Raw genomic sequence first — 8280 nt, forward strand, 5'->3', positions numbered from 1 at the left:
GAGGTCTGTGCTACACAACCAGACTATCACCTAGTCCCGTTGAAGAACTAGGATATTGAGTCATGCCGAAAAACTCCAGGGTCGCCAAAACCGGTTTGGCTCAGTGGATAGAGCTGAAAGGTCCCGGGTTCGATTCCGGTCAAGGGCATGTACCTTGGTTGCAGGCACACCCCCAGTAGGGAGTGTGCAAGAGGCAGCTGATGGATGATTCTCTTTCATTGATGCTTCTGTCTATCCCTCTCTCTTCCTCTCTGTAAAAAAATCAATAAAATATATTTAATAAACAAAAAAACAAAAAACTCCAGGGCCCCTCGGAGCCTGTAGAAACAGGTTAGAGGCAGGAGTTCGTCCTTCCAGAGCTCCCGGGACCCTGCCTCCCAGAGCCACCGCAGGGACTGACCCTGCCCGGGCCCCAGGGGCAGAAATAGCGGGCAATTCTGAAAGCCGTACCTTTCATAGCAGACGGGAGCGGGGAGCTGCTTGGCCTGGGGGGCAAAGTGGTCCCCCACTGCAGGGACCCCAGACAGTGCAGGAGAGCTTGGGGGCTGTTCCTCTCGCAGAGCCGTGCACACTCCTCCTCCCACTGACAGGCACGATCTTACCCACATCGTGTCCGGGGACTTTGGGCACCCACAGGCCTCAGCCCAGCCTGGCACCGGCCACAGCCGGGGCGGGCCAGCTTCCCTCAGACCCCAGGCCATGGCCATAGAGGAAAAGAAGGTGGGAGGGGCCCAGAAACGCTGGCTCAGCTGAAAGCCGCCGGGAGGGAGGAAGGAAGCACGGGAGGCCTGGCCCAAGGCCTGGGCAAAGCCGCCCTGGAGCCCCGCCCTGCCCTCTCACTGTGACTCCGTGGATTCAGGGCCACGGGCCGCACTGTGGCCACCCAGCCTCGGCTTCTGGCCAGGAGGCTGGAGGCAGGGTTCCGATGGGGCCACAGTGTACGTGGGGGACTGAACCCGAGCCTGGCCCTGGCTGCCCAGACTTTGGGCTTTTTTCCTCACCAGCAGCCAAAGGGGGGGGGGGGGGGGGGGGGCGGGGCTGGTGGGCAAAGACATGCCCACATCTTACACCGCTTCGCTGCGAGTCCAGCCGAGGAAGCTGCACGTCTGAGACCAACATCAAAAAGTGACTAAAACATGCCCTAACCGGTTTGGCTCAGCGGATAGAGCGTCGGCCTGTGGACTGAAGGGTCCCAGGTTCGATTCCGGTCAAGGGCATGTGCCTTGGTTGCAGGTACATCCCCAGTGGGGGGTGTGCAGGAGGCAGCTGATGGATGTTTCCTCTCATCAATGTTTCTATCCTTCTCCTTTCCTCTCTACCAAAAAAAAACCAATAAAATATATTTTTTTTAAAAAGTGAATAAAACAGCCGAGACCGGTTTGGCTCAATGGATAGATAGAGCGTTGGCTTGGGGACTGAAGGGACCCGGGTTCGATTCCGGTCAAGGGCATGTACCTTGGTTGCGGGCATATCCCCAGTTGGGGGTGTGCAGGAGGCAGCTGATTGATGACTCTCTCTCATCGATGTTTCTAACTCTCTATCTCCCCTCCCTTCCTCTCTGTACAAAATCAATAAAATATATTAAAAAATTAAAAAAAGAATCATTAAAAAAAAGTGAATAAAACCAAGAGCAGCAAACACAGCCTCTGCGTGTGTAGGAGGCAGGAGCTCTTGAAGCTGATGAAGCCGCAGCCTCTCAGTCTAAGCTGCCGAGCTCTCCTGCCACCGCGGGCTCTGGGGACAGGGTCTTACATGCCACATGCGAGGACAGGGGCTGACGTGCCCACATGCGGGGACAGGGGTCTTACGTGCCCACATGCGGGGACAGGGTCTTACATGCCACATGCGAGGACAGGGGCTGACGTGCCCACATGCGAGGACAGCGGTCTTACGTGCCCACATGTGGGGACAGGGGCTGACGTGCCCACATGCGGGGACAGGGTCTTACGTGCCCACATGCGGGGACAGGGTCTTACGTGCCCACATGCGGGGACAGGGTCTTACGTGCCCACATGCGGGGACAGGGTCTTACGTGCCCACATGCGGGGACAGGGTCTTACGTGCCCACATGCGGGGACAGGGTCTTACGTGCCCACATGCGGGGACAGGGTCTTACGTGCCCACATGCGGGGACAGGGTCTTACGTGCCCACATGCGGGGACAGGGTCTTACGTGCCCACATGCAGCTTGTCCGCTGAAGGGCACCTCCACACCCCCAGCATCCTGTGAGTCGTCTCTGATTTCTCTTCTTCCCACTCCATACTCTCACATCCACAAGACCCAAATCTCCTGTTCTGCTTCTTAAAAACAAAAAAATGTACTCCTCCACTCCACCGCCACGGTCATGTCCCAGCTTAGGCAATCACCTGGTCCATTGCAACCACCTCCTAACTGACCTCACTGCCTCCCGCCTCTACCCCACAGCCTCCTCTGCCCTCTGTAAAGCCTCTCAGAAATCCCTGGTCCCGCTGATCAATGGTTCTCATCGCTACCCCCAGCCGCTGCTACCTCAGCTCCCAGCCCCCCACCCTCCCTCCGCACCTCCTCCCACAGGATGTGACACCAGGAATTTGTCACAGCTCCAGAACACGCTGCTCTTTTGGGCGCGTGCTCTTGCCTCTGTCTCAAACGCCCTCCCCAAACCCTCTGCTTGACACACTCTTCCTCCTCCTCCAAGCCCAGGCAAAGGTCCCCTTCGCCGGGGGCCCTTGCCTGACCCCCAGTAGAGGCAGCTGCCGGCCCACGCTCCGTGCTGTAGGGGAACGTGCCCTCTAACTCAGGGCTCATCCCAAGTTCAGGGTCCCCTTCCCCAGCTGCCTGTGGGCGGCTGCCAGTTGGGAAGGGATCCCACAGCACCTAAGGCAATGCTGGCACCGAGCAGGTGCCCCGCACACAGTATGGTTACGCATTTACTAAGCCTCCTCCACGTACCAGGTCCTGAGCGAGGTGCTTTACCTAAATTATCTCGTTTTCTCTTCAGAATCACCCTACCCTCAGGAGACACACCAGCATTCGGAGAGGCTGCGCAGTGTGGGCACAGCGGCGTGGGAGACCGATCGTCCACCGGCCACACTGGTTCTCCCTCCGGAACTGGCCTCACCTCTCGCCCCAGACGCGGTCTCTGGGGAACCACCAATCCCCTGAGCTAACCTGACCTGGGTGTGGAACAGCCCTTGTGCTTTTATTCAGCTAAACAAGCTGGAATTTTTTAAAAAATTGATGTTTCCGCCGAAACCGATTTGGCTCAGTGGATAGAGCATCAGCCTGCGGACTGAAGGGTCCCGGGTTTGATTCCGGTCAAGGGCATGTACCTTGGTTGCGGGCGCATCCGCAGTGCGGGGTGTGCAGGAGGCAGCTGATCAATGTTTCTCTCTCATCGATGATTCTAGTTCTCTATCCTTCTCTCTTCCTCTCTGTGAAAAATCAATAAAATATATATATTTTTTAAAAATGATGTTTTCTTTTTTAAAAAGTTGTCATTGATTTCAGAGGGGAAGGGAGAGGGAGAGAGAGAGAGAAACATCAATGATGGGAGAGAATCATTGATCAGCTGCCTCCTGTACACCCCACACTGGGGATCAAACCTGCAACCTGGGCCTGGGCCCTAAATGGGATTCAAACCGTGACTCCTGGTTCACGGGTTGACGCTCAAACACTGAGCCACGCCCACCGGGCAAGTTGGGATTTCTTAAAAAGAAACTTTTAATACGAAGCCAAGGAAAAGCCCCCCAAACTTATTTACACATATGTAATTTATAACACACACACACACACACACACACATATATATATATAACTTGTGTATATATATAACTTGTATATATAACATATATATGTCATGTTTTTTAATTTTACAGTACAGCTGGGCAAGTTCGCATCTTCCCTCTGAGCTGTACTTCCTCCTCTCTAAACCCTGGAGGGACGAGATGGGCTTAAAGATCCTTATCAGGGCTGATATCCTGTGAGCCCATGATTAGGTTCTCAGATGGAGAGTGGGCTGGTGATTTTGCTGGTGCTGGCAGTTTACTAGGGATGCCGCGATGGGCGGAGGAGGGTGGGGCTGGCCAGCCCCACCCATGCCTCCATCCTTTTCTGATTTGGCCTTAGATGCCCAAAGGGAGGAGGGCGACTTGTCTGCGAGCCTCCTCCTGCCTCCTCATCGGGCCTTAGATGGTCCGAGGGCGGAGCCGGAGCTGATAGGCTACAGCTCGGAGTCCAGCCTGCGGGGTTCCTGCTGGAAGGACCCTGTCCCCTCTCCAGGCCTCAGTTTGTGCATCTTCCCTTCTCCAGGCTCCCCGCTCTGGCCCCCCAGGCTCCGGCTCCTCCTGCCCTCGGTTAGTGAGACCCACTGGAAAGCCCCGCTCTGCGCAGCTCAGACACAGGAAGGGGAGAGAGGAGGCTCAGGGCGAGTTCCTGTGGAGGCCGAGTGCTCAGCTGTGCCTCTGGAGCCTGTCATTTCCCTTTCCCGCCCACCAGCTGGGCTGCAGAGCCGTTTCATCACAGCTCAGTTGTTGTCCTTATAAGGGAAGGGCCTCCAGAGCCGCTCTCTTGGGCCACAGCTGGCTGGTGGAGAGCCAGGCCAGCCCAGGGGGATCCAGGAGAGGTGGGGCTCCCCCAGGCCTGCCAGAGGTCACCTGAGCGGAGTGTCCATCTGAAGTCACAGACTCTCCAGAGAAAAAGCAGAAAGCAGTTGATGGCGGCCCCAGGCCAGGACCCTAGTGGGGCGAGTCTCAGATCCCAAAACTGACTTGTGGTCTCCTAGGCAAATTGTGTAAGCCTCGGTTTCCTAGCCTGTAAATGGAGTGAATATAAATATATCTTCCTCATGAGGCCACGTGGTGACAATGAGAGACCAACATAGGCCTGCCAGACAGTAGCTGCTCTGTGGGGCCAGGCTGCTGGGGTTTATTAACCATTTTCTATGAGGCGGGCCACGGGCTGAGAGCAACCCTGTGAAGAAAGGCGAATTAGCCCATTTTACAGACGGGAAAAACTGAGGCACAGTTTGCCTAAGGTAACTTATTCATGGCTGGGACATGTCTGCCTCCAAATCTGAAATCATAGCTTTTCTACTTACACCCAGCTATTTCCTCCAGAAATGTTGTCCCTTTAATACAATTATGAGAACAGGGAAGAGTTCCCACCATTACCTCTCTGTCGTCTATGTTCTCCCACAGACCCTCCTCACAACACAGAGAAACCTCCACTGAGTGGGGTTGTGTGGCCTTTTGGACCCCCGTCTCATGTCTCATGCAGTGAGGAGCGGCCAGAAGACAGGGCTTGGAAGAGGACACAAAACATGGCGGCTCCAGAAAGACACAGGGAGCTTCCAAGCCCCGGGCTCATGCAGGGGCGGAGAGGGGCGATCTGGGTGCCCCTCCCCCACCAGCCCCTGCTCAGTCGGGGTCCTGTCTGAAGGTGGCCACCTTGTGATGTGCAGAACCGTGGACCGAAACTGCCCCCAGGACTTGGGGCCACGGAGGTAACACAGCCTGGGTTCCAAAGGCAGGCCTTCCCTGCACCGCCCAGGACCAGAGGGAAAGCAAGTTTCACCACATCTTTTCCGGCCCGGTGGCTGGCCACGGACACCTTCCCAGCAGCCGTCCCCTGTGAGGCAGCCCACGGGGGGGAGAGGGGGGCTTCTTTCTGGGCCAGGGTGCGAGAAACACCCCCGTCAATAAAGGGGCTCCTCTCCCTCGCTTTGGCCATGAAAGTGAAATGATTTGCTTGTGGGTGTCCCAGCCTCTGCAGGCGGCTCTCTCAGGATGGCTTTCAGGAGGGACATGGGGTCACAGCTATAGGCAATAGGCCCGGATCAGGTGCTTCCTGTTATGTTGGCCACCGGGACTGTCCAGCAGCCCTCAGAGGAGCAAGGGAGGCAGCCTTTGGGGAGCACAGTGGTGCTTTCCCACTCAGGGAAGTGGGGAGCAGGGCCCTTCCCCTTTCGTGGGTGAGGAAACTGAGACCCCCGAGTCTAAGACTCACCCAAGTCCCTGGGTGGAACATGACCTTTAGCAGCTTGACTTGGAGCCAAAGAACGCTCAGTGAAGTCCTGGGGTGCTGCTGAGATGCCTTAGGGGTACCGTTGGCATAAGGTGGGGCCCAGGCTCACCCCTAACCAGAACGAGGTTCCGAGTTAAAGTAGCAGTTGGGATCGTTTTGAACCATCCTAGGAAACACCTGTGCAGACAAGAATTCTCAATGGAGGCTGAATCTACGGGGTATATTTGATGAGGTGCAACATATTTGTGCATGGTCTTAAAGTGTCTCCCAAATTATTTGTTACAAGAGAAAAGTTCTAACTCTCCAGTAGAGAAATCAGACACCTGACCAGGTGATCAAAATTAACATCAATGAAGGGCAGATGGATGCGTGTCTGCAGCTGTGATGCCCTGAGGACTTAGGAGCACCTGTGCAGTTTTCTGAACCCATAACCTCAATCTCATAGTGAGGAGACTCAGCCAAACTCAAAGTGAGGAATATTCTATTAAAGAGGGATGGGGGGCTGGTGAGGGAGGGAAGGGGGCGTCTAATCGGGTGGCTTGGTTGACTGGAATGTCCTTCGTACACCAAAAGATTGCAGGTTCAATCCTCAGTCATAATGTGGAGTCCACCAATGGATGTTTCTCTCCACAAGTGTTTCTCACTCTCTCTCTTCCTTCCTCACTCTAAAATCATAGCAAGCATATCCTCTGGTGAGAATTAAAAAAAAAAACACAAAAAACTAAAAACAATATGGAGAGAAAGTGTATTCTTCAAAAATGTCCATGTCATGAAAGATAAAAGCTGTGGGAACATTTCAGATTAAAGGAGACTAAAGAGACATGTATGCAATAGCAATATCCAACCCTACACTAGAGGGAAAATATGATAGCCGACATTATTGGGTCATATGACAAATTGTAACAGTCACTATTATACTGGTGTTAAGTTTTCTGAAATTGATAACTATACTTGGTTACATAGGAGAATACACTTATTTTTAGGAAATACACTCTGAAGTATTCAGGGGTAAGGGGCCATGGTAATTCTCCAATGACTCAGAAAAAGTTGTGTGTACATATGTTAGAGAGTGAAAGGCTCAAAAGATAAACCAGGAGTCAATCAGGGTATGAGTGTAATGGTGTTCTATGTGCTGCTCTTACTCTTGCAACCTTCCTGCTTGAAATTTCCAAATAAAGCTTTTAAAAACTGAAACGCACTGTTCCTGACAGCCCAGCCCGTACAGCGGTGCGGTGACATATCCAAGGCGGAGCTCCGCGGAGGGCGCCGCCCCGCCTGGCCTGTGGAAGGGTGCCCTGGCACGGGGACCGGTGAGGCCACCAAACCTCCGGCCCCTGCTTCCGAGGCCACCCCGGAGCTGGCCCCACACCAACAAACAGGCTGGCGGCAGAAAAGTTCCATGAAAAGGGATTTATTGCCAAACTTCGTAAGCATAAGACATGGAACGCCATCCCCTTCCAGAGGCAGGAAGGCAGCCCCTGCCCATTTCCCATCCTCCCTCCCCTGGAGGCTGGCTTCCCCCTTGGGACCCAGGCTGCCCAGGTCCGGGGACCCTATAGGAGCCAATGGCCTTAGGCCACTAAGGTTGCCCCAGAGCTGCTCCCTCAGCCTGGTCACTTATCAGAGGGGAAAGCGAGGCTCCTGTCCCTGAAAGCAGGTGATGGGCTAAAGCCCAGCAGCCCGCACAGGAGGGCTGTTCCCCAAAGCAAGACCACAGGGGCCACGTGGTTGCGGGTACTTGATGGCGTTCTTGCTCTCACACTGGAGACAGACGGACAGGCAGAACGTGGCACGGGGGCCTGGTTTTTCCAAAGAGTGTGGTTTGGGAAGACCCATGGGGCTCATGAGTCCCGGCATTGCTGCTCACACCCAGTCGGGCTACAGAGTGAACCTCTATCTGCCCTCCTGACCCCTGGCTACTGCCCTCAATAACAGGTAGAAGTACAGGAAAGAAGGCACGGGCCTGCACTGGCAGGCCTCAGTGGGCACTACTGGTGGCAGGGGGTGGGCAGTGGGCAGAAAGGCCAGAGTGCACAGCTGTGGCCCTCCCCCTCCTCTCTCAGTAAACGAAAGTGCACAAGCAGAACCCCCTGAGCAAGCCTGTGAGGAGCTGCTCCCACTCCCCCGGGCCCAGGGAGAGTGGCTGCAGCCCTCAGTCCAGCTGCTGCAGCAGGATGGGGCCAGATGTGCTCCTGGAGCCAGGGAGGGGCTCTGAGAGGCCCAGGTGCTGGCTGGGCCAGGAGAAAATGCTCCTCCCACTGGGAAGCTCAGGAAGCG

Source organism: Pipistrellus kuhlii, unplaced genomic scaffold (assembly GCF_014108245.1).
Source record: "Pipistrellus kuhlii isolate mPipKuh1 unplaced genomic scaffold, mPipKuh1.p scaffold_m20_p_1, whole genome shotgun sequence".
NCBI classification, from domain to species: Eukaryota; Metazoa; Chordata; class Mammalia; order Chiroptera; family Vespertilionidae; genus Pipistrellus; species Pipistrellus kuhlii.